The sequence below is a fragment of the Lygodium microphyllum genome, chromosome 28, assembly GCF_053477565.2.
Source record: "Lygodium microphyllum isolate KBCC chromosome 28, Lygodium_microphyllum_v1.1.10, whole genome shotgun sequence".
NCBI classification, from domain to species: domain Eukaryota; kingdom Viridiplantae; phylum Streptophyta; class Polypodiopsida; order Schizaeales; family Lygodiaceae; genus Lygodium; species Lygodium microphyllum.
In genome coordinates this window covers 9,699,001-9,726,896 of record NC_141162.1, presented here as the reverse complement: position 1 = coordinate 9,726,896, position 27,896 = coordinate 9,699,001, and positions in this window count along the sequence as shown.

The window sequence follows — 27,896 nt, the reverse complement described above, 5'->3', positions numbered from 1 at the left end:
ATGCAATCCATCATCCAGCCCGTAGAGAATCTATCTACTGCGGCTGGCACCGGAAACTCCTCGTGCAAGGATGCTAGTATGTAGTCCTTACTCCCCTCCGGTATGTTCTTCCAATGATCCAAGACGTTGTGCCGAAAAACTTGTTGGCACAACTCTCTCATGCGAGCCATCACCCTCCTCCCCTCATCATTCATGATGATGGCTCCTGACCTACAATTAACCAGGTATCCATAACCCTAGGAGTTTGCCTAAGATGGGTCCTCTCCCATCTCCGTCCACGCTCCTAGGCATATCGAGGAGACCCTTATGCATCCGGTGTACCGACGGGGGTAACCTCTCTCGGAGTGGCACTCAAAGGGGTGCCACCCTAACGGCTACGCAAAAGCTAGAGTAACTGGAGTAGACGTCCCCACAAGTGTGACAAATCCTGGAGGTGACGCAGCTCCAGCTGAACGACGAGACGGAGACACCACATCCATGTCTCCACAGCAGCACCCCCTGATCCCGATGCAGTCCCTCCCTCTAGCCCAAGTCATGAGCGTCGAGATCGTCTGCTCGAAGCTGAAGCATCTGATCGCGCTAAAGCAGATCTAGCAGAGCGCCCTGACGAAGAACGAGACAGCTCCTGGTCTGCCATCTCTCTGAATCTCGCGAGCTGGTCTGGAGACATGCGTGCCATCATGTCCTGAAACTCCTCATCGCTCATCCCTCGACTCATCCTCAAAATGTCACCTGCACAGATAAAAAATGGTGTTAGAATAATCAATTTAAACTATACAAAGCATAGTAATATAAATCATTTTTGAAAAATCCCTCTTAAAATGTATATCTTATGTACCTTTATGGAAGATCTAAATAACGAATTGAGTAATACAATTCTCCAAGAATGAAGTATTCTATGGTCCCATGTTAATCTCCTGACATAACTCTGCATACACTGGAAGGTCGATAGACATGTCACCACAAAAAAACGAGTCTGCCTCATTCTCAAAAAATTCTTGGACTACTGTATTTCCATCATTGTTAGCCGATGCGGGCTCCAAGCTTGCGGTGGCCTCCACTCCTTGTAATATCGATCCCTCTATTTGCATATTTTCTTCATCTATGCCCAGAACATCGCTTTGATCATATACTCTCGCACTTCGAGGAGTTAAAGATATAAGATACCACCATCGAGGTTGTCACGGGTTTGGATAGAAGATTACCTGTTCACAAACACGTACAAAGCGAGTTCAAACCATTGTGACATAAACCATGTCGTATTACAATTAGCAAGAAAATAACTCTATGCACCTGTTCACAATGGGCCGGCAACACAAAGGTGTCGCACAAATCCGTCCATTTTTTTTCGGAATATATTTCGAGAAATCCAGATGGACCTCGTCGAACTGTTGCTCCAGCTCCTCCAAGTACCACTTTGAACCACTGCACATCGAATAGTATCATGGAGAAGCTACGGTAATCCACCGTAAAAATACTTTGCAGGTTCCCAAAATACTCCATCTCATCCATAACTGTGTTCAGATCCATTTCTCGTCGCCGGCTCTCTTGCTCAAACCTTGCCATGACACCACAGTCCATTGTGGAGCGCATTTTGTCAATATGCTCCACGCGAAAATGCCGTCTGTGCAACCATGCTGCACTATATATTTTGTACTGTATATTGAAACACTCAAATTAGATGTCGCATATAAAATTTAGATACGACACATTCTAAACTCCTTATCACCTTTGGACTACATCCCCTCGAGAACTCCCACTCCTCCATTGAGACCTCTGTCCCTTCGCTGGATACTGCGGTGAAGGCTCCATGCAACCATCGTGTTGACATAAACTGCGGCATCTCCTCCATGCCTTTGGGATATCGAATCGGTCGATGACGCGTACTGCATCGGAATTCAGCTCGTGCTTCCTCTCGATCTTGCCTTGCAATCTGGTACTTGGCGAGCCACGTCTCCATGGAGGCATGGTGCAACATACAAAAGCGATTCACCTTCTCTTCCATTGAGGCATCCATTCTTTTTTCTACCCCATTTCCAACCACCACATCTCCAGTCAGTCTATCATTGTCCTTCAGCGTCCATAGCATTTCATTGTCTGGTTCCACCGTTGGTAGCCATTCTGAGATATGCACTAATGCCTCTGACACCAACCAACCTTCTGCCATGCTACCTTATGGACGAGCTCGTTGTCGCACAAAGCCTTTCAGGGTTTTCATGAAGCGCTCTAGGAAGAACATCCATCGCTTATGGACAAGTCCAGCAATCTCCACTTCGTCCACAAGATGCATAAGAAGGTGAACTTGTATCGTGAGCATGCTAGTGGGTAGGTATTTCTCAAAGAGACAGATCGTCTCCACTGCTCCCCGCCTTGCGGATTCAATAGAGGACGTCTTAATCTCTTTCTGTGAGATCCATTGCACCAAAGTCGACAACTTGTAAATGGCCCCGCAAATTTCTGGAGTAAGACATCCTGCGATCGCGATCGGTAGGACAAACTGCCACAAATGAGAAAGCATTATGAATAATGGCCACTTTTCAAATTGCAAAATGCTCACGCTAATTACAATCCATTATGTTCACAAACCTGACATATCTTATGCCAATCATGGGATTTTAGCCCCGACAATTTGTCATCTTTAGAAAATGCGGACCTGAGCGAACGCATCATACTCGTCGGAGTGCGGATAGACTTGATTACTTGCTTCACAATGCACTATTCTTTGGTGGACAAAACCCAAGGAGCGCGAGGAAGCTGCATTCCCCCTTCAGCACTCGACTGCGGCCAAAGCGCCTTCATCTTACCTACCTCCTTCAAATCCATTCGTGACCCTATAGTGTCTCTCTTTCCAGTGATGTGGTCCCATAGCAAGCTGCCCACATTCTTGAAAATATGCATAGGATCCAACAAGTGGTTGACCTGTAAGTGGGTCCAATATGGCAACTCGTAGAAAACTGAGAACCGTCGCATTCCATTTGGATGTGATTCCGGGTTTACCATTTTCAGCTCGTACCAGCTTGCAGCGTTCATACGTGTTGGAGGTCGTCCAAGAAAACCTTCCCTGAGTTCATGATCCTCCGCAAGAAAGCGGTGTGTCCTTGATATACCATCTTCTTCATGGTTCGTGACCTTCGGGAGTCTAACTGTGGCCCACACAATAGACATGCATGATAACTTGAGGTAACCAGACTTGTAAGGCGAGCCACGACCTAGTGAATACTTGATTGAATGAAATAAAATATAGATATTACCAGCGAGAGCGGAGGTCTGCTCACTTGAGCACTCTCTCAATCTCGGAAAGTCATGCATCGTCCACATGAGAATGGCTCGAATGTTGGCTGACCGCCGACCATCGTGCCTGCTCATATCTTGCACAGTGACCCCCTCCTCCCACAAAATCTTAAGCTCATCGACTAATGGACGAAGATACATATCCATAGTTTTTACTTTGTAGCGGCCCGAGACGAGCAAGCTAAGAATGAGATTTCCTTTCTTCGTAGAAAGCCATGGAGGGATGTTGTAGTTGACAAGCACTATAGGCTACACACTATAAGAAGTCAAGCGCAGTCCGAATGGGTTCACACCATCCGTGGCGAGACCGAGCCGAAGATTCCTTGGCTCTTGCGCAAAGCTTGGGAAGGTAGAGTCAATGTGGCTCCATGCGCGTGAAGCCGCTGATATTCGTTGAACTCCATCCGTGGACCTATTCTACACATGCCATGTTGTCAAGCTTGCCATGCCAGACGTGCGAAACATGTGGTTTATGCGGGGGATGAGCAGAAAGTGTCTGAGAACTTTTTGAGGGATGGTTTGCCCTTGTAAGTCCTGTCGATACCTGTGAGCACCACACTTTGGACATGTCTCCATAGTCTCGTATTCATCTCGAAACAGTATGCAGTCATTGATACATGCATGGATGTTATTGTAGTCCATGCCAAGCTTCCGTAAAACATTTCGTGCATCATCACGAGACTCAGGCATGGTATTTGCAGATGGTAATATATGATATTTCAATAACCTGAAAAAAAATCATAAAACACCTTGAAAAAGCACAAATGTTTGCAATAATACTGAAAAAAATAATAATCAATGAAGCCTATGTGCAAGGTACCTGAATAACTCAGTCACACTCATATCGCTCCAACCGTATTTTGCTTGTACACTTAAGAGTGCAAGCAATGTCTTCAACCGAGATACTTGGCACCCATCATATAATGGTATGGATGCTTCCTCTCTAAGCGGGTCAGATGTCTCAATATCCATGGAAATCAATTCATCGATCATTGCCTCCATCTCAGGCTCCAAGATTGTAGGTAGGTTGGGAAGGTTGTCTGTCTCCTCTGGCATTGACGGTATAGATGGGCCTTGCGAGTGGTGGATTGGCTCCTGCAATCCATCCATCTAATTGGCCGCAAAGGGTGCACTCCCCCTTGGGTCGAGACATCATCCCTTTGGATAGAAAATTTTCCAAAAAGACCCAATCTTATTGTGTATGGTTTTCAATTAGCTTGTGAGTACAATGCATGATTAATATTAACTTCAAATTACTGTTTGCTGAAAATCCACAATCGCCTGATCAATGATCTCACATTGAAACTCGCCCAATCGTCGTACGTGTTTTATAGACAATCGGTGTTTTCGTCTAATTGCGAACTTGCATTGAGAGCAAGGACATGGGACACGCTGATTAAGATACGTCTCGCGGTCTTGAAAAATAAGACCTTCTTCATTTTCCATCTTATCTATATTACAACAAACGAGGTTTAAATGGATAGCTTTATGGAGATGTACGTGAAGTTGCAAGTTGACCATAAATCTTGCATTGTATATAGTAGTTGAGAGATTTTTTGATGTTATATCTCGGCCTTGTATCATGCTCAAGGATTTGTTTGTCCCGGTAGATAATTATTCGTTATTGTAAAAAACTGCACTAGAGGGGTTTGAGTATAAGTAATCCATTTATGAGCATCATTGAGGATCTCTTAGTCTAATAATAAATCTGTCTCAACAAAAAGCATCTTAGAAATGTGGTTTTTTTGTCCTAGGATCGCATATTAAAATTAATGCCATCTATGAAATTTATTAACTATAGTAATAAAATTTATTTCAATTAATTCTACTCATAGTCATAAGACCTGAGAGAAAATATCCTATACTCAATTTAAGGGATTTTTCTTCTATAACAATACTTTTGGGTTCATTTTGATGAAGTACTGTAATGACCATTAGCTACGGTATCATTTTCTTTTAGTCCTTCCGTTGACTAGTTGGCATGATTTCTAATTTCCTATGCCTATAAAGTTAATACAAAAACAATGAATTATGCATATCACAATTAGATCCCCTACTTGGACATTATGAAGGACATGACCAATTTTAAGCCATCTTAAAGAGTCACCAATGTACGTGGCCCATGGCAAAGCATATTGCATACCATTATCGATAAGTCTATTATCTTAAATTTCTTTCCCCTCTCTCTCCCTCTCTCTCCCTCTCCCTCTCCCTCTCTTTCTCTCTTTCTCTCTCATTTCCTCTTCTAAACAAGCAAAAAATAAAGTGATTCAAAAATTAAACAAGCAAGAGGGAGAGTGTGAGAGAGAATGCACTCTCCCTCTCCCTCTCCCTCTCTTTCTCTTTCTGTGGATCGCTCTCTCATTTCCTTCCCCTCCCTCTCCCTCTCCCTCTCTTTCTCTCCCTCTCTATCTCTCTTTCTCTCTCATTTCCTAAACAAGCAAAAAATAAAGTGATTTAAACATTAAACAAGCAAAAGGGAGAGGGAGAGAGACAATGCACTCTCCCTCTCTTTCTCTTTCTCTCCCTCTCTCATTTCCTTCCCCTCCCTCTCCCTCTCCCTCTCTTTCTCTCCCTCTTTTTCTCTCTCATTTCCTCTCCTAAACAAGCAAAAAATAAAGTGATTTAAACATTAAACAAGGAAAAGGGAGAGGGAGAGAGAGAATGCACTCTCCCTCCCTCTCCCTCTCTTTCTCTTTCTCTCCCTCTCTCATTTCCTCCCTCTCCCTCTCCCTCTCCCTCTCTTTCTCTTTCTCTTTTTCTTTCTCTCTCTCTTTCTCCCTCTCCCTCTCCCTCTCCCTCTCCCTCTCTTTCTCTCTTACTCTCTCATTTCCTCTCCTAAACAAGCAAAAAACAAAGTGATTTAAACATAAACAAGCAAAAGGGAGAGGGAGAGAGAGAATGTACTCTCCCTCTCCCTCCCTCTCCCTCTCTTTCTCTCTCTCCCTCTCTCATTTCTTCCCCCTCCCTCTCCCTCTCCCTCTCCCTCTCTTTGTCTTTGTCTTTCTCTCCCTCTCTCTCTCTCTCCCTCTCCCTCTCTCTCATTTCCTCTCCTAAACAAGCAAAAGAAAGAGAGAGTGATTTAAACCTTAAACAAGCAAAAGAAAGAGAGAGGGAGACTCACCGATGAGATATGGCGAGCGTGGGGCGGCTCCTCTTTGCGATGAAGGCTCCTCCTCTCCTTCGCGAATAACGGCGGCGGCGGCGGCAAGTCTTCTTCCTCTCCTTCTCTCACGACGGTCGCTCTCTCCCTCACTCTCGCTCTCAAAACTCACAATGGAGCAAACACGAAATGAAAACCACGCTCGGTTTCGGCCGCTTTTTTTCCTTGCGACGCATCGCTATTTGCCGTCGCTAATCGGCGTCACTACTAGCTCAAATCCTTGTAGTGAAACTAACCATGATTGAATGAGATTGCATAGTCACTAGTGGATCTCCTATCCATGGCACTTTTAGCCTAGTCTGCATTTGTATATCCAAACAATGTAGGCCGAATCCCTTTCTCATAGAACAATCCAAAGCTAGCTATCTTCTTCACATATCTCAAGCCTCTCGTCCCACTACATCCAAATGTGGCATGCATGGTCTTTGCTTGAACTGACTAATGACTTCCATTTAGTAACTCAAGTCACATGCCTAATAATGATTCGGTAGATTGGGCTACTAACCATCCTTTTGAACATGGTGACACCTTCCACATATTGTCCATCATCCACTATCTTAATGTTTTGATCCAATGGTGTATCCACTAGCTTACATTCCCAACTACTTGGTGGCTACATCTGTAATCACACTCTACACATATAAAGCCATAATTGGGATAATACTTGAGAAACATATATAAATTCAAGACTTAAGAGGGTAGATCTATTGGCTACTTGCACATTGTGTTACTAAACATTTGAAATAGAATTGTATGGGTCATTTATGTATGATACATGAAAGCTAGAGAGTCTATGTGTGGGTTGATAGGGCTCTCATGTGCGGATAATTAAAACACCATAATAGCATGTGTGGTTTTTGTCTTTAGAATTCCTATATAGTAAATAAGATATAGCTTGTATTCTCTTCTCTGAGCATCAACATTAGCACTATATTACCGTATGTGATTGTATCATCTAAAATATGTGAAAACCGAGCCACTCCATCGATTAACTTGTGTGATTGATCATTCACGGCCACATAATTCTATATGAAATTATCTAGGCTTGTATTCTTGTGTAGTTAACTTGATTACTCTCATTTCATATGAAATTTTCAATTTCACGGGTTGAACGATTGATTTAGGAAACAATAATGTTAAGAGACATCTTAGCATCAAATGATCATTTCATAATAGCATATGAGACCATTGGAATTGTATACATTTTAACACATGAATTCCTCTTGTGCTAATTTGTCCAAATGTAAACCTCACGTCCTAATTTCTCCTAAAATGTGTCAAGGAGCAATTTTTGGGTCTGGTTCTTAGAGAGTAGGGCCATAGTCTCCATTTGCATGTGCAAGGTAAAATAAGAAAAGTCAAGTGAGGCCTCAATTTCTAGAAGATAAGGAGATGATAAATGTTCCATTTTAGTTGGCTAGAAAGTTATTTATTGCTGAATGTTTTTCTCTTCTCTATCACACGGGTTGCAAGGAGAGGCACAGAAAGAAAAAATATGAGAGATGAAGTCCTTTCTTTCTCTATGTGTGTCTTTGGCACTTTGTGTGTCTCTCTCTCCCTGACTCCCCCTCCCACCCAACAACAACCTCGCTACCATCATCATGTGCAGCAATATGAGAGAGAGAGAGAGAGAGAGAGAGAGAGAGAGAGGGAGGGAGATGTGGTGAGAAAGAGAGAGATAGTGTGTTTGTGTTGTTTTTAAGCTAGAGAGAGGGAATGAGAGAGTGAGCAAGAGAGAGAGTATGTGTGTGTTTGTGTATGACTTTAAAATGATGTGTGTGTGTGTAATGTTTTTGGGAGTAGAACAAATTTAAAAAATGTAAGTATTTTCCTAGTTAACATTTTTGTTACTTTTTAAGGTTTTTAATCATGTCTAGTTTTAGATATTAAAGCTAAAATAGGTTGATTTATTATAATATTTAATGATTAAAAAATTTAAGATACTTTCATTGATAGCGGGTGATATGTAAAATGTTGTATACAAAATGATGTGCAATTTCTACTTTGGATGAAGTTAGTTGATTTCAACCAAGCTTAATTTGCTTATTTACTAGATAATGCTATTATTCGTATGCAAACTTTAATTAAAAAGCCATACTTATGCCTGCCATTTATGTATGGGTTACAGTTCAAGCATTTTTAACCTTGTAAAATCCAATAAACGTTGTGGCAGGACAATATCGATTACAAGATGAACTTGCTGAACTACTTGCAACGACCAGGCCGCGCTGTAGAGCGAAACAAAGCATTTGTACGTAGTATAAGTCGGACGAGCGACGAAAATGCATGTATAAAGCACAGACCATGGATCGCTTGCGTTCTTCCATACTGCGAGACAGATCACCTGCGTTGTCGCAGACTGTCATAATCGAGCTGTGAGAGAGTGCGTTGGAGACGTGGGTGTGTGTTTTCTTTCACAGGTGCTTCCTCAAGGAGTCTACCAGATCAATGAGAGAGGCGACCAGAGGCCTTTGGTCCTCCCCTGAAGGTGATTGTGTCCAGAAAGAAGGAGATGTGGCTGAAACGCAGAAACGCATCATTGAAGAGGCCACTGTTTCGTGGTTCAAGGATCGATCTCGGAGTAGATCAGAATGTAGCATGATGGCCGTCGACAGGCTGGAGTTTGTGAAGATGTCCAGCCCGAATTAAGTCATTCTGTCAAGCATGTCAACTGGCGGCAACGTAGAGATGGAGCTTATAGTGCCCTCCGCAGCTGTGCCGTGCAGCCGCACTAGCTGGGCTGACACATCATCGCGATCAGGCTCAGGTGATAGTGAAGGTCATAATGATGAAGTAATCTTTCTGGTCACCAGCATGTCGGGCCGCATCGACCTGGTGCCTCTGAATGAGAAACTGGAAAGACTAGGAACGTCAAGCCTATTGTGGCCTCAAACGATACACACAGCCTTGGAGACTCTCGCTAGGCAGCTGCAAGAATTGGACCAGCCATGCCATGATGAGTGCAGCGAGCAGGCGGATTATACTGACGATGAGGAAGAGCAATATTGCGAGGAGGAGATTGAAGAAGAAACGGATGTTGATGTCGTTGATGGTGATGCGTTCTGCAATTATACTGAACAGGACGTACTGTTGGCGCAGTGGGATGATCCTGAAGGTCGTGTTGTGTGCGGCCGTTATTCTGGCACTTATGGGAATATTAATGGTGGGCGTGCTCCTGAACAGGTACTTATCAGCGTCGCTGAAACGGAAATGACGCTGTTCCGTGAGGGTTTTCTGCATGCCATGGCGGAGGACGCGAGGAAGCGCAGCTGCAGCGGCGGGGGAGGCAACAAGCTGGTAGCCTGCAGCCGGATGTGTTGGTATAAATAGGCCTTATCATAAAAGGCATATTCACATATACCGATGTAACGACCTTCAGGCTATTTAAAGCCATACAAATCAATCAAGAAATAGTCGTGTGATTATATAGAACTGCTCTTTCATTTCTGTTCAGTTCTTGTTCTTGTTTCCTGTTCTGTTTTCTCTCTGAGAGCTTTCTCATGGCTTCTCTCTTGAACCTCCTGCGTCCTCCTGGTTTCCCCACATGGTATCAGAGCAGGAGACCATGCCTGCCATTCTGTACCCCTGCTGCACATCTCTCTGCTCCTGATCTTGCACTGGAGGCTATTCTCAACCTGTTCGAAGGTTTTCATAGCCCGGACTCAACCAGTGCTTCTATTCCAAGCCGCAATGTCCAGGATGAAGGACAAGTATATGCGGAAGACGATGGGGCTAAATTCATCATAGATGCAAGTTTTAATGCTCTTTCTATATCATCCAAATTGACTGCCAAACCCCTCGCCAGAGACAATGATTACAAGGCGCAAGGAGACTCAATCACCAAGGACGACAATCAAGCACATTTCATTCCTGCTCTTGCTCAACGAGCAGACGATCAAGACAAAGATATGCATGTAAGCACAAAGGGAAGGGAAGCCCTGGAACGATGCAATATTCTCCAGGCACACACAATCAACAATTGAGGCCCGGCATATGCTTCTGTTATATGCAAAGATCAAGGTAAGGTTCTCATTAAATCTGGCCTCTCACATGCATGCATCGGCTCTATCAGCCCAAAGACAACACAAGGCAACGTTCAGCCTCTACAAGTACCCACAGGATGCCCAAACCCTGCCCCTTCTCTGCAGGAAGACCCAGGACTCCTAGAATTCAACCAGGAAATACAAATTCACTGCATGAAAGAAATTCAGCTGCTAGCATCTGAGCAGCTCTTACAAGACTGTGTGAAAGCATTCAATGATTCAGAAGCAATTTCTGCCATGTCTGCTCATCTCAAAGGGCATTTTAACACTCTAGGAGGCCTGTTTTTTAAAAAAATCAAACATGAAGAGGCCTGCCTTGCTGGCGTCACTTCAGATCATGAATATTTCTCTGGTGCTACTTTTCGAGGGCCCCACGCAGCATATGCAACATATATTTTTGTTATTTCTTACAAAGGAACCCCTGCTACAATATTGAATATGCTGTCCCTGGCAGCCCATGATGAAGCCTATTACTCCTTTGACTACCTGCATTCATCCCATCGATTGTTGGTGATTGCAGTAGATTTGGGGGGTTCAATTCCCTCTAGAGAGGCAATAATTTGGGAGGGTTCAATCCCCTGAGTGCAAATATTGCGGGCAACCTTTAGACAATTAGTTTGGCATGCAGTCATAGCCAACAAAGCCTCTGCAAATTCCCTCCTGCCACAAGACTATTCTCAATTCCTATTTGGGATCAGAGGAGACTTGATCAAGGATTCAACACTCCAGATTTCTCAAGATGGGCATCTCCATCTCATGATGACAGCAAACCAACGCCAATCTACGAAAAACTACTCACGTGGCTACCTATTGGCTCCACTGAACATACTGGTTTCTGATCCAGAATCTTTTGCCGTTGTACCTATTTGTTTCTATTTTACTGCAACAGGTCTATTTTCCAGGATCATTGTCACAAATGCCAGTATTGTGATACCTCTTTGTGAACAACATGCTTGCAAACAGTTGCATTATAACACTACAGAAAACAATGATACCTATGAAGCAGACCATGCTGACATGCAGCTAAGTGATATGCAAGAAGGATACCAACTTGCTCCTACTGAAGTTCTTTTGGGCCGTCTATATCCTGCCCTTTCAATGATTAGTTTTGGGATACATGAATTTGTTTCTCTTGCAGTTGTGCTTCAAATCTCCTTGATGGTTTATGCAGGGCTATGTCATGCTAAATCAATTGCTACACAAGTATACTGCCTCTTTCACTGGTTGGATATCCTTAGTCTCTTTAATAGGTTGCAGCTTCCCTCTCACTTTGGGGGGGATGCAGAAGGTTTTAAAGTTCATGTGAAGCTGCAGAATCCATACAATTATATGCAGGTCATGGAAAAGCAGAAAGCTCGTGTAAAGATGAAGTATGAACTAATCACTTTTCTCCTTATGAAGAATGTATTAGATCCTGGAATCCAAGTTATGTAATTTCACACAAGCATCTATCTATGCACGGGTGCGACTCACCACATCCACAAACAACGGGTGACATATCACGGATCTCTTGTTCATAGGAGCAACTTGATGCCACTTAGTCATACCAGCCCATGCACTGTAATAAACACATCTCCTCATTTTGATGATAAGTCTTATGGGGGGGTGTTGGTATCCGGAGGACTTGAGCGTGTGGCTTGCGATGGGAGTGGGGGGTTTTGTCACCGATGACAAGGCGGCGGCTTACATGGGCATGCCACCTCACGAAATGGCGCGGACGCTCTGGATCCGACTGGTGTTCAGGAAAGGTGTGTGGACGAAGGATAGCTGTTCAGCTGGCGGACGTGGCTGTATGGAGCTGAAATCCTGTAAGGTCCTGGTTCTGGATGCTTCCGCTTTGCCATCTTTACGTGGAGGTGGCCAAGCAATGGTATGGTACTCGGGTGCTGCTACCTGATCTCGTTACTGCTTACTTTGACTTCCTGCATTATGACGGCAGCCCCGATCCCGAGAGATGCACAGAGCTGCAGAATAACTCAAAGCTCGCAATCAGCGCTCAGCTAATTAGGAGCTGTTGCCCCAACTCCGAATCACGCGCAGCTGGTACTGTTTCTAAGGAGCTATGGTCGTCCGACAAGTTCATTAACCCGCTTGTTGGGCTGCTACGATTCTTGAAGGCACGCCTCTCGTCCCCGCAACACTGGTGCGTGGTGTTTTGGCAGACGCTGCCCTTATACGGAGCCAGCAGCTGCGATAACCCACTTTGCCTCTTCACAATCGAGGAGCTCCGACTAGTGGGAGCCTCCGTCCTCCGGGAGGTGCAGGCCGACCCCGCCATCGTTGACCTCCAGCTATCACTTGCTGCTGCGGCTGCCTCCGGACGTCGCCAACGACAGGATGTTGAGAATCGGGTGGACGTCTTCGAGCCTTTCCCTCCATTCCTGTTGCAAGAAAGGGAGGTTCGTCAAAGAAGTGGATACTTCAACGGCGTGCGTAAGGAGCGACAGCCTCCGGAGACCGATGGGAAGTCACCGGCATCGGCCTCTGATGATCGAGAGCCACCATCAGAATCGACATCATCTAATCCTTCTATAGCAACTAACAGAAGGTTTGATGTGCTAACAGGTAAATTACGAATATAGATACAATGCACACATCATCCCATCTTGCAAGCTTATGATTGCGATCATCGTCTAAGTCAACCTCTCTTCCTTAGTAATCTCCATGATGACGACTAGTAATTCACAAATGGGTGATGTCCGTTGCGTTGCTCTCGCAGGTATACTGGAGTCCTACCCCTCCTTGGCTGCCATGGCAGCTTGCCCGGATGAGTCTGCTCTCAAGAGGCTCTTGTCTCAAAAGCCGCAACATAGATTGCCCGGAGTACTCCGTTCCTTTGTGAACGAGACGTCACGGCCTGCCTATGAACTATTGGCTTTCATAATGTCCAGTATGAGGGCAAGATTGCAACTCCTGCGATTCAATCAAGAGGAGAAACTGCTACGGCACATTAATAACATCAACAGTGAGCCGAAGACGATGATTGAACCAATTTCTGTTGGTCTGCAAAGCATTGGATATTCCTGCCGCAATTGGCGTTCCGACGGGCTACCACCTGATGATGAGGGAGCCTCTACAGATATAGTAGTCAGGAAGGTCGAGATATGCAGTTACGAGTTTGCTGTGGTATACGACAGCCCAGAGAGGGAGGCTCACTTTGAAAAGAGGAAGGGAGAGGCCGGGGGAAGGACCGTGTTCTCTTACCCTGGGAGCGCGGCGGAGAATTATTTCTCCATTTTGAGGAACGGGCTTAAATGCTTGAGCAACACGGATCAGTGCATGAGAGCGGGGGCTGTTTCAGGCAGCGGTATCTATTTTTCGAGGGAAGCGACTACCGCCTCGGGGTACGTCGAGTCGGGTAAGGGATGGCAGCAGGGAGAGCTCAAAAATCAATTTCTGATCCTGTCCATCCCAGAGATCATCCAAGACTCTCTTGTCGACGTCAATCAAGCAGATGCAATGTTCGGCGACCCGAACGTCCTCCTCCTTCTGCCCGAGCACGAGAAGGATGTTGTTATTCGATACTTTCTGGTGTTCAAGGATTTTCCGAGTTTATGGTACTACGCGCGCGCTCTGGATGAGCGGGGTCTCGAACATGTGGCCTCGCATTTCTCAGCACTCAGAGCCGCGCACGATGAGAGAGAGCGGCAAAGGCAGAAAAAGGAATCAGAGGCGAGGTGGAAGGAATTTCATGTTGATCAGCTAGTACGCGACACCGCAGCACTTCTGTCGGTTTTCCGATGACTTCCGGCTGGTATCCAATCCTGATAGACATCATGGCGAGATCAGGTATTAAATCCTGGAGTTCATAATGCTCCCCCACGGTCCAGGGTGCCAGGATTAGCTCAGTCCCGGAAGAGTCCATCGAATGCTGGTCGCAGCCGCCATCGTTCCCCTGCTCTCTACTTAGACGCCATCACCAAGCACCTCAAGAACATGCAAAAACCGGCATGCATGAGGAGGGAGCAGTGCTGGCCCGCGGGCAATGCTCCATCCTACGTAGCCATTGCGGCCTAGAGACACGTTTGTTGTCCTTCAATTCATCAGAACTCATGAAGATAGACGTTTTGCTATTGGAACCTCACTCACAAGTGCTATTTTAGGACCCAACGCCCTCGTTTTGGCCTCAAAATGAGATATGACGCATTCATTTTTTTGCTTCGTTTGAGATAAGACGTGTTTCACTTCTTGCCTCATTTTATTAATGTAGTGTTTTTGTCTGTCACATTCTTGCACAGCATAATCCTATAAGTAAGCTAGGAGATCACCAAGGCGAGCAAACATGCCAACTTTCACGAGGAAATGTCTTTTCCTACTTTCAATAGAATTAAACATTCCTTGTGCATTCTCTCACCAGCAAATTACATAGGAAATCTCTAATTCGAAAATCACATTCAGAAATTTTAATCATTTGCACGTGGGAATTACTACGAATACTCTCTTATACATGGATGTAGAATTTCTTTCACACAGGGACTCCTCTATTCAATGTCATTGATAAATAAAGTGAAGTTCCATAGTCATCGTATATCCTTGAGAAGCAAATTTTCCATGCCTTGTTATGATCATAGCTCCAATGGACAAATCGTGCCTTGTAAAGTAAAGTGCTTTGTACATCATTTTAGTCAATTTTTGCCTCGAATGCGAAATTGTCTTGCATGTCATAACTTATTGGAAGCAAGATTAGTGTGCATAGAGTTGGCCAAAGCAAAGACATTTAGTGTCCAACATGTTCATTGAGAATACACCGAGTATGCATGTATGAGATACTATATTGCAAAGTACCCACAATATATAGAGGTCATTGCCAAGCACCTCAAGAGCATGCAAAAAGTGGCATGCATGAGGGGAGACATGTGTAGGTCTAGGCTATGCCGCCATTGTAGCTAAGAGCATTTATTGTCCTTCAATTCGTGAGAGTTCATGAAGAAAGATGTTCTTCTCTTTGAACCTCACTCATAAGTAATATTAAGACTTCAAGCCCTCCTCATTATTACTGTTGTCAAAATGAGATTCGATGTCTTTCACTTCTTGCTTTAGTGCATTAGTAAAGTGTCATCTTTCTTTAATTTTCATATTGTCACATTGTTCAATGAGACATTAAGTGGAGAATCACTAATCACTACATTCGACACTGTCATTCTTTGTGAAAATGGTGGAGACTTTCTATGATGTGACAACTATTTCTCTACCTATTACATATTCTGTTTACAGTTACAAGAAATCTTGAAAGGAGACTAATTTTGGCCCAAATGACAATAAGAGCATTGATAACATGAAATCTACTTGTCACATTGTTGAAAGATATAATCAGTTTTGACAAAACCTACAGGGTTTGGACAAAGGTCTGTCTTGGTGATAATTGCAAAATGAAGAACACTTTGTGTAATAGGAAGGTGTTAAATTCCCATGGATGATTTTATTGGCCTACAAAAATGTCTTGCAAAAGAATTTAAACTATCAACTTTAGTACAATAATCTTGAATGATAGTTTATCTCAAAAACAAGCCAATAACTTGGTTGGAACAAGAAAAAGAGGTTGATAAGGTAGAAAGTTTCTTCAACTAAAGAATAAACTGATGGGGAAAATCGTGACAAGAGACTTACCCTGCTGGTCAAATTGGAGAGGTATATCTGACATATTCAATGATGCCAGACCACTCATCTATGGAAGCATGATTAATAACACTAAAAACTTTCCTTAAGATTTTCTAAGGAAAAAGCTATGAGTTCTTTTTATAGCGGCGTAAAGCTTCTTCGAAGCCTTCCTGTGGAAAAAGCTGAGAAAGAAAAGCTACATGAAAATTAGATATGGAAAAGGTTATAAAAGCATGAGGAAGATCAGCGACGAAGGAGGGAGAGAGGTGGTCAAGAAGCTCTGTAGAGTAGAAATACGACTTCTATTTCATATGGGATAATGTTTCACTGGAGGACGTTTCAGTGATTGATCTATGGTATTTACTTTACCTATTTACTAATACCATGGAAGACGCTTCCTTATCTTAAATAGGTTAAGATAAGGAAACATGTTAGACACCATAGATATCTTAACCTATTTACTAATACCATGGAAGACTTCAATGATATCATCCATCATAACATCATAATGAAAGAAATGATTTTCAAATTTATCATGTTACTTGACACTTTGCAACTTAGAAAACATAACAAAAAATCTATCATATTCAACGTGCATTCCTTCAAGCTTCTCCATAAGAACATCATTATCATGAATCAAAGCTTACAAGTTTTCAGAAACAAATGGCTACTGCAAAATTCTATATGGCCAAGATATCACTTAAAATATTCTTTCTACAATGACAACCCATTGATCATACAACTTTGACCAAGCATTCTCCATCATGGTAACAACAATTTGCATAAACACTAATCTATCAAGATCTACATCCAAATCTTGCAACATCTAAACTCTTTATCAATATCTTGAATTTGTTGCATTGTATTAATGGTTACTTGCACCAAGCTGCTACTTTCCTGCATCAGGTCACTGTTGATATCTATTAGGTTAATTATTATTTTTGTAGCAGTGAACTGGTTCCCTACAACAATGAACTTGCCACTTACAATGGTAACCTTATTTTCTATTGTGATAACCTTATTTCTTACTATGGTAACCATATTACATACAACAGTATTGCAATCTCCCATAGCAAGGTTGTAATTATCTTCATATGGCTTAAAGTTTTTTGTAGCAAGAATGACATGTGTTTTTCCCAATGAGGATAAACAAATACTATTGCTAGCATGAAAATATGACCAACATAAGTGCAATGAGATATTGTCAAAGTTTCAAGACTATTTATCTCATAAAACTAAAGAATTACCATAATGCGCATAGAATTTTGCACTATCATTGCTTGAAGCATTGTAGTAATGACTTGCATAAAATTGATTTCCACTACTTTTGCAAATGCTTTATTTGAAGTAAAATCACATGTGAATTTGTTGCAACTAATTTGATTGTCATATAACATATGCAAGGAATTCAAGAAAATCCTATGAACTAGTTATGTTATAGTACATGTTGGTGTCAACTGAAGGGGTAGTGAATGGTAGGAGCATGTGAAAAAAGATTGTCTTAAGGTACAACCATATGTGGATGGCATTTTGATAGAAAGTGCAATGGTAGAGCTAGGATCTTCCATGAACATAATTAGTGTGGATTTATTGGAGAGACTAGGTTTGTGCATCCAAAACAATGTCACCACTATCTTAAAATTGGATGATGATAGTGTGAGAAATCTAGAAGAAATGGTGTCCCAAGTGCATGTGATTGTAGTACATATTGAGTGTATTCTTGACTTTCAAGTTTTTTGACTCGGTGGGAGGCCAACCTATTAGTTGCTACTTAGATAGCCATGGATCTTACACTGGGATTGTTTGGTAGACATCCTAGTTGGCCAATTAACCTTTATGCATGGATTGAAGAGAGTGATCTTGGATACCTACCATGAATGCTCATTGAATGAAAGGGTGCTACCCCCCACTATGGAATGGAATTCACATGAAGGAACCTTCGCCATTGGAAACTCGATCTCTAGTGATTCTGATGAGGGTTCCACCATGGAAGAAGTTTATAAAGTGTGCTTGAATGAGCCAATAGGGGTGAAATATTGAATTTGTGATGTTGATGTGATAGAGTTGGACCCTGAGACTCCTAATGATCTTTGCCCAATCAAACTCCGCACCATACTATTGGATGACAAGAACATAGGCTATTTGGCACTCCTACAAGATTTTAGAGACATTGTTTAATGAGTGGTGATGGAAAAAAATCCCCTCATACAACCCAAAAACGAGGCGACAAGGAGTGCCAATTATCTAAAAAACTTTGTCAAACTTTTACACTTAACAAGATTTCATTGAAATGTGACCATTAACGCCAGCAAAATGGAATAACAATGCCATTTGTAGTCTATATTTCAATGAAAATATACACAATGTAGAGCATCTAAATACTTATATAAGATGAAACACATGAGCTTGATAAAATAAATGGATACAATATTCATACCTTAAATTAGAGTATGTGATTAAACACCGAGCCTTTAAGTTCAAGCTTGTAGAAATATGACAAAACAAAATCCGTAGAGTATGTTGTTGCCTGTTGGATCTCCTCTTTTCGACCTCAGATCTGTAGTCTCGCGCACTTATATTGATTACCGGAAGTGAACTGTGAAGCAATCGATCAACTAATGGTTCTTTCGCAACGATAGGAATCAACAGGCTTGTATGATTGGTCTGCGTTGTTACGCGAGCGGTGATCGAGAGCAAGCCTCACTCACAACTAGATAACGAGACGTTAAGGAGTGCCGATTGGGGTAATTGACTTTGTCGAATGCACAATACAACTTGAAAAATTCAAATATTCGAAAATACACCACAAGCCACACAAAAACAAGACAACACAATGCCTTTTGAAGCTCAAAACAACTAAAAAAACCCGAATGTGGATAGAGCATCACACAACCACATAATGAAAATACCAAAAATTCGACAACAAACCAAGTGAAATATATTCTCGTACCTTAACAACCTTGAGCCGAAGCTCGACACCACAAAGTCTAGATTCTTTAACTTCAAAATTAGCATGTCCAAGAGTATCCTCTCGTATGCGACCCTCCTCTCACATCTCTCACAAGATGACAAGAAGACTCTCAAGGGGAAGGCCCCTAGCTCTCCACTCTCTTCTCCTTTTATAGTTTTTTTGTTACATACCTTGAGTGTGCTTTTCTAAAAGCATAATTGGCTTTTCATAAGGCGAAGGATTTTTAAGCCTTGCTTTCTTCCACGTTTAGAAAAACTCAATGAGCCTTTAGCCTTAAGGCTTTTTAAATAGACAACATGCATGGATCGTCGAATGAACTGCCGCATACCCTACAAAACACCGTCACCATCTTTAAGCGACCTATAGCATATACATTCCCTTTGTGTCAACGGGTGGCCACCTCTACAATGCCTACCTCCTAACCTTGCCTTTGATAATGTTGCTGTATCTTTCGTTTTCTGTTTGTCGGGTCAAATATCGCAACCTGCTCAGTCGTCGCCATCTTTATGTGTCTTCTACAATCGTTTCCTGTGTCAAAACTCTGCATGCCATGTCTTTGTGCTTCAAATACTAGTCACCCGCTGTCAATACGTTTTCTTGGATTTGTTGCCGCCAAAAGTCAATGTTTCATAACTCATATTTCACAAAATCATGAATGAAAAGTCGCATGGCTTTGACCATAATTTCCGTCATTTTTCCTATCAACTTTCCATCATGTATGTTGACTCTGTCTACAATCTCAACCCGATTAATCAAGCCACCGTGATGTGTTAACTACCATCATCATAAATCAAACGGCCACCTTTATCTCGGTCAATAATGCTCTCGTCATAACCTACCATTTTGCCTACGATCAACACTTCAAGCTGCTAGTGTTAGCCTTGTTGGAAGGCAAGGCAACTTTGCTCTGTTTTTGTCTTCTACCACCAAGGTGCCCATCTTCCAGCATCTTTGCACGACTCTTGCTTCATCCAGGAAATTGTTTTTCTGCTTGCTTCAACCATGTTTGATCAAACTCTTTCTTCTCTTCTTCAATAAGGTTGTGCAAGGTCTCCACATAATTCTCCGCTCCCTCAGCATTGCACTTACACTACAACAGAAACGAGGCATAGACGCGCACGTTAGACGCACAAAGTTGGGGCGTCTATCAGAGCGTCTATAAATGCATGTAAACGTGCGTGTAAATGGACGTGAATTTTGCGTCTATATATCTGTGCAAATAGAGGCTAATATAGATGCAACAGCAGACGCACAATTATTTAACCACCTAAAATTAGCAATTTACATAATTGAAAAATCAAAGTTAATAATTATTTAACAACCTGAAATTGATTCTTGAGCATGCACATGTGCGCATGATAAAAACCATAGAATTAAGAATACACATTGAATCATTGAATTAAAAAAATAGAGTTAATAATTACTTTTTCATTGCTCTCTAATGAATGGCAATTCCTCCAGTTGACAAGCCTGATATAAGTAATTAGCGGCAAGCGACAGAAACCTTACAATTAGTAGCAAGCATTACAATATGTATCTCGTAATTTCTCTATGTACTTGAAGATGATAAAAGATACTTCCTTTTTATTATGGAAAATTCAATGCTTGCTTTAAAATTGACTATTGATTCTTGAGTATGCACGTATGCGCATGATAAAAAGCATAGAATTAGGAATACACATATATTGAATCAATAAGCAAATTAAGTATGTTACAGTGAATGATCCATCTCATCTTCAATGAGATCAGCCCTTGCTAAACTATCTACTTCTAGGTCTATGTTATCAAGAGGTAACGAAACAAATAAGTCTATCCCACTATCAGATGTGTTGCTATATTGCTCAATAACTTCATCAATATCATCGACAATCACATTATTGTCTTCTTCTGCGTTTCCTTGAACATCATTGCAAGGTTCATCTTGTACTATATCACGCATATCATCCATTATAGTGTTATTATGCACATCATCATTATTTGTTGGATTGTCATCTGCTATCTCCATGTCGGTAATATTACCATATATTGGTTTTGAACAATTAGATATAGGAATGACATACCACCATCGGTTATTGTTTACCATTGGATGATACACAACCTGTATTTAAAAAACAAAAGCAAAAAACTTAAGTACTTATTATATTGTGTATACATGTATACATATAAACAGATTAGCCTTTGCATATATACCTGCTTGCATTGTTGAGGTAGTAGTAATGTATCATTCTTGTTTTGGTGAAATTTTGTAGAGTCAATGATTACAAAACCACTTGGATGACATCTAATTATGCAATGCTCACCATTTGTTACCACTTCTTTAAACCACTTCACATCCAGAACATATATAAAGAATCGTCTGAAGTCAAGCTTCAGAATATCTTGGATCAAGCCACAATAACCTTCCATTGTACCATTGGCCGCCTCGAAGTGAGCAAGGACACCACAATCTTGGGTATTTCTCTTTTCATCTATATGTTGAGTTCGAAGATGTTTACCCTCACACCAAAGTGCATTGAATAATGTGCACTAGTAGTAAAAGATAAAAGATCAAACATGTCAATTATTTATATAAAATAAAAATTATAGAAACAAATTAATTGATAGTATGTCTCACCTTTGATAAGCAACCTCGTGCGTATTCCCACTCTTCTTGAGATATATTAATTTCCTCCTCTTTTTCCATTCTCTCCATTTCCTCATGTAACCAATCTATGTCAATATGATGTGGGAGCGCATTTAGATGATCTGGAAATGAGACATTACGTCCATATCTAGTGCGAAATTCTTGTCTTTCACTTTTTCTTCTTGCCCTTTCTTCATTATATAGTATCACCCATTTGCTCATAACATCACTATTGAGCACACAAAAACTATTGAACTTATGAAGTTCTTGTTTTGTTAGCACTTTACTCATTCCTTTTCCTTGAGGTACTATAGAGGTCATCCTCAAGTCTTCATCATCTTTCCATAGTCGTGGTTGAGAGGGATCCACTTCAGCAAGATATTCTGAGATATAAACAATGGATGAGTGCACTAACCAACCCTCAGCCATGCTTCCCTCAGGTCGTGCTTTTTGCCTCACAAAATCTTTCAAGGTTTTCATGAAGCGCTCAAGAAAAAACATCCACCTTACATGAACTGCACCACAAAGTGCGATCTCATCAATCAAATGTACGAGTAAATGTAATTGAGTAGTCAAAATGGATCGAGGAAAATTTTCCTCCACCAAACAAACCACCTCAATAGATAATACTCGAGCATCTTGCAATGTGTTTGGATCAATTTCCTTCGAGCTCACATATCTGTCAAGATGTATTTGAGAATTGTTTATTTTTGTGTAGAAATTCAAAGATATATAATGAAAAAATACAATGTATACACACCTCACAAGCTCTCCCATCTTGTAAATGATATCACGTATATCTTTGGAGGCACAATGGGATATGCTAGTAGGAAGTACGAACTGAATGTAAATAATATTCATAGATGTAAATTGTCAGTAGAGGAAAAAGTCATCATATCCCAAAGTTTACACATAGTTACGCCACTAATTAGTATATTCATGGTTAGAGATACCCTTACTTGAATCATTTTGTGCCAATCGTGGGACTTCAAACCAGATAGTTTCTCCACACCTCTTTTATTTTTCTTTATGAAGGCTCCCTTGAGACATCTCATACATCCTGTGGGTGTTCGAAAGCCATATATTTGTTCCTTCACTATTTTTTCCTCGTTCTTTGATAATATCCAAGGTGCATGGGGTAGCTCAATCTTTCCTCTGGGTCCAATTCGTGGCTAGGCTCGTCTCATGCGACCAATGTTATGTAAATCCTCCCTTACATCAACTGAATTGGGAGCCCCTATCAAGTGATCCCATAATGTAGATACAACATTTTTGAATATGTGCATGGGGTCCAACAGGTGATTGATCTTGAGTTCAGTCCAGTACGGAAGATGAAAGAATATAGAGAACCTAACAAACAAACAATATATTATGTAAACATTTCATCATGCTAAATACTTTAAAGTCAATCGAGAGAAATGCACTCCTTACCGACTCATGCCATGTGGAGGGTGGCTGTCGGCATTAATCCATCTCTCCTTCCAATCTCGAATGGTTAGAGATTGTGTAGTCATTCCATTAGTAGGGAGAACATATTTGCGATGGTTAATAGGAAGAAATCGATGATGATTGTCGTAGATAACCTTGTTTAAACCTGCCGGCCTAGAGGAAACTAGAGAGGAACCGCAAATAGGACATGCATGATATCCTGACGTGGTTAAACCTAAAAAAACAAGTGAATTAATAAAATGCAATTGATTCAAGTCTTGAATTATCTCTTGACCACAATTAATTGCTAAAATAAACTATAATCACTCACTTTTTCACGTACGCTCGCACTAAACACAAAGTTTTTAATAATTTAAAATCAACCAGCCGTTCACTTTACATGCGCTACATACACTTCAGAGGCACTTTAATTTTTAATAAAAATGATCCAACCATCACAAAAAAGCACGCACTTGTAAAAAAGCACTCCACATCACCATTAATTTCTAATTAATGAATTTGCATTTAGAGATCCTAGTCTAAGTATCGCAGTTCAGGTTCGTTAAAGCATCGTTTCACCTTAATTAAATTTAATTAAATTTTAAGAATGAACCGATGTTTTCTTATTAAGGTTTATAACCTAATAAAATGTTACCCATTGTTAATAATTTCTTAAAATGAATCCTTCATTAAAACCATTTTTCCTCAGTGCACTTTTTCTTTCTTCCTTTTAATAAACATGCTTCGTGGGATGTGTTGAGAGAGAGAGAGAGTACGAGAGAGATACACAAGACATGCTCCCAAAGAATGATTCATATTGATGTAGAGTTAGTATATATAGGTAAGACCCAAGTCAAGAGGGAGAATAAGGGAAAAACCCGAGCCCCTACACATACCTATGATACAAAAATGATTTACTATAAAGTTTTCTTGAATACAATGATACATGCCTCAATCGGTGAGACAAGAACTTGGAACAATACCAAGTGCATGTCTTAATGAACTAAAGCGAGCTTCACTAAGAGCTTTTGTGAAGATGTCTGCAACCATTTGATCACTGGGACAATGCTCCACCATAATGGAACCTTTGTTGACTTCATGTCGAACATAATGATAATGAATAGCAATATGCTTTGATTTACTATGTTGTATATAGTCTTTGGTAAGATTGTTGGGGGTAAAGGCGCCTCCGCCGTGCCGCCCCGTGTATTACTACACTAACAGTGCCCGCCACTGCACACTGCAGGTGGCGAGCGCCCGTCACGTCACTTTATTCTTTATTCTTTTAGTGACAGTTTGAATAAAGGAAGGCGCGGTCACACATTGTGACTGTTGGAGTTCCCATTTCTTGTCTCTCTCTTTCTTGCTCTTGCTCTCCCGCCATAGCTCACGTGCAAGCTTCGATCCTTCTCACCTTTTAACTGGTATCAGAGCTTGGTATTCTCTTGCTCGAGCTCGACTCGGTGCTTCCCGACCTTCGCATCGAGTCACTTCACGCATTGGGTCTCCATCCCGGCAGCCATAGCCGACCTCTTGAGCTCACGACTCTCCCCGGCTTCCCGAGCTCCATCCCGGCCTTCTTGAGCTTCATCAGGGCCTTGCCCTTGAGGTATTGCTTCAGAATTTGCAGGCATTTGAGTGTATTCTCAGTTTGAAATAGGGCAGGAACAAAGGGCAGCCACTCTTCTTGAGCTCCATAGCTCATATCTTCCCTCCCCTTTGCATTGGGCCTTCATGGCTTGGTATGTGCCTACCTTGGGCCATTATTGAGCCCCCCCACACTCAACATTCAGCCACGTGATTAAAGCAGCACTCCAGGCCTCAACACACTGAATATGGCGCCCATTTTCAGACTTTGACCTCCACGTTTTACAGCTGAATGCTTTGTTGCTCATGGAGCACTCATCATTGGCCTATTTGGAGGGCATTTGAGCCATTTTTGGATGTCATTTTGATGCTTTGGCTTGACATTGAGGTTGGGAGCTGATCATTCTCAGTTTTGAAACTGTCATTCACTGTATAACAGTGCTGGAAACAGGGCAGCACCCCTGACACTGACATTTGTTGCTTATGCCTCATTCCATTGGAGCTATTTGATGCCCGTATGCGGTCTACTTTCTACCCGGATGTATTGGGGATGTATGCATTTGGTTTGACCATGATTTTGGCTTGAATTCGGGGCTGAAATCTACTGTTTAGAACAGTAAATACATGCTGGAATAATAGTGGGCTGAAGGTACTTTACATGCCTTGGCACTTACCTACCGATACCGGATGTATGCTTTGAGCTTTGGCATGATGTCTCTGACATTTGGGGACGACTTGGAGCGATTTTGGCTTGAATACGGGGCTGAAATCTACTGTTTAGAACAGTAAATACATCCTGGAATAACAGTGGGCTGAAGGTACTTTACATGCTTTGGCACTTACCTACCGATACCGGATGTATGCTTTGAGCTTTGGCATGATGTCTCTGACATTTGGGGACGACTTGGAGCATATGTATGAGATTATGGGATGCTTTTGAGCTTCGCATTAGCTCCGTCTTCACTGGCATTGGACCGACTTGGCATGCTCGTGGACCGCCTATGCCTCATGTCTCTGCTTGTCAGTTAGGCTTTTGCATTACATGCTTTGGCTCATGACATATGCTATTTGGTTCGTGTATGCCATACCGACATTTGGAGCTTGTATTTGAATGTATTTGAGCATTCCCGGCTTACTTGATCACTGATCTTGGTTGCTATTTGGATGTCATTGAGTTGACCGAGAGCTTATTTGGGCTTATGTATTGCTTCATGGTTAATACGACCGGTGCTTCATGTATGTCATGCTCTCTTGGATGCGCTTGATGCATTGACAGGGTCACTTATCACTAGTGCTTTCTCTTGGGTTGTTTGAGCTTCTGAGCTTGCTTTGTACGCCTTTTGTGCCAGTGGGAGCATTTTACATCCTTGCTTGATCTTTGACAGTTGCATGCTATTGGAGCACTTACATGTATTTGGAGCAATTTATGTCTTGAGCAGCTACATACACATTGAGACTTTGGGATCATACTCCGATCTTTATGGATATGCATTGATGTACTCTTGGTTCATAGGATGCTTATGAGATGAGTCTCATATTTGGATCTTTCTCTTTGAGCAGACACCTATTTGTGTCAGGTTTTGGCAGTTACAGGAACACTTTGCCTAGAGTGTCTGGGGGTGTGCCTTTCACTGGCAGATGTTATTTTGACATGCTTCGGTGTTGAGCTCATGTTCTTCTCACTGTCATTGGCCTTGCTTATGTCCATTTCATGCCGACTTTGGATCTAGCATTGTTTGCTTGACATTGAATCCTATTTTGGGACAGTTTGCTCTCTAGATTGCATACGTGCAATTTATTACAGCAAGCAGTTATTGGTGGACTGAGGTGTACTTTTCATGCTAAAATATCCTGATTTGGTGTACCGCACCTAGTACTAAGTGGGCAGCAACTTTTGGCACACTTTGCTCGCCCTTTGGACCCCGTTTTGGTCATTTTTGGGCAATTTCTGCAGTAAAACAGCAAGCAGTTTTGGACTGTTTGGGCATTTCTAGCCTGCATAATGGTGTCATCTTCGCATGATAGTGCCATCTTTAACATTACAAAGTTGGATGGTACCAACTACTCTTACTGGAAGAGTCAAATATGGCAGTTTTTGGTGCAGAAATCTCAAATTAAGCCACTTCGGTTGAGTGGGAAGCAGCCTGAAACTATGGACAATGACGACTAGCTTGAACTTGATGAGCTATGCAAGTCTACGATTGTATTGTCTCTCACTGAACAGGTACATTATAATGTATTTGAGGAAGCACAGAGTGCATGGGATCTATGGAATAAGATCAAGAATCTTTATGATAAGAAAAGTTCGGCGAGTCAGATGTACTCATTGAAGCAGCTTATGGATCTGCGCATGAAGGATAATGCGACTATGTTTGCTCAGTTGAGCCAATTCCATGCTATACTGAAGAACCTGACTTCGCAGGATATCACCTTTGGAGAGGAAGTAACTCCTCTTTTCTTGCTTGGGACTCTGAATGAGTCATGGGATGTATTCCGCACTGCTCTTTGTGCCTCTAGTGCTACTCTAAAATTGGCAGATGTTGAGAGTGCTCTTCTTCAGGAAGAGGTGAATCGCAAAAACTTGGATGCCTCTCATGGTATTCATGCTTTGACAGTTAGAGGCAGGAATGACAGGTATAACCATGGTAATGGCCGAGGCCGTGACTCACAGAAGGGTTGGTCTAAATCTCGTGGCAAGTCGCGTAGTAAGTCGTGTGGCCGCAACGCAAATGTCACTTGTCATCATTGTGAGAAAAAGGGCCATATTAGACCACAGTGTCATGAGTTGCGCAATGAGAAGCACAAGGATAAGGGGAAAGATAAAGTGCAGGAGAAGTCCTCTGATCGCAGCATAGTACCTGCGAAGTCCAGCGTTAAGATTGAGGAAATTAATGTCACGCAAACTGAGGAGTCCGATGGTGGTGATGAGTTTATACTTGCAGCTAGTTCTTCTGATGCTTCACACTTGACTGAGACACCTAGTATGTATGCACAGTGCTATTGGATTCAGGTGCATCCTTCCATGTGACGCCTTATCGTGAGTGGTTTCACTCTTACCGTACTGTATCTGGATCAGTCAGACTTGGAGATGACAGGTCTCTTGATATTATGGGCTGTGGAGATATTCAGTTGCAGTTTTCCACTGGCAGTTCCTTTTTGCTCAGGGATGTACGTCATGTACCTGCGCTTACG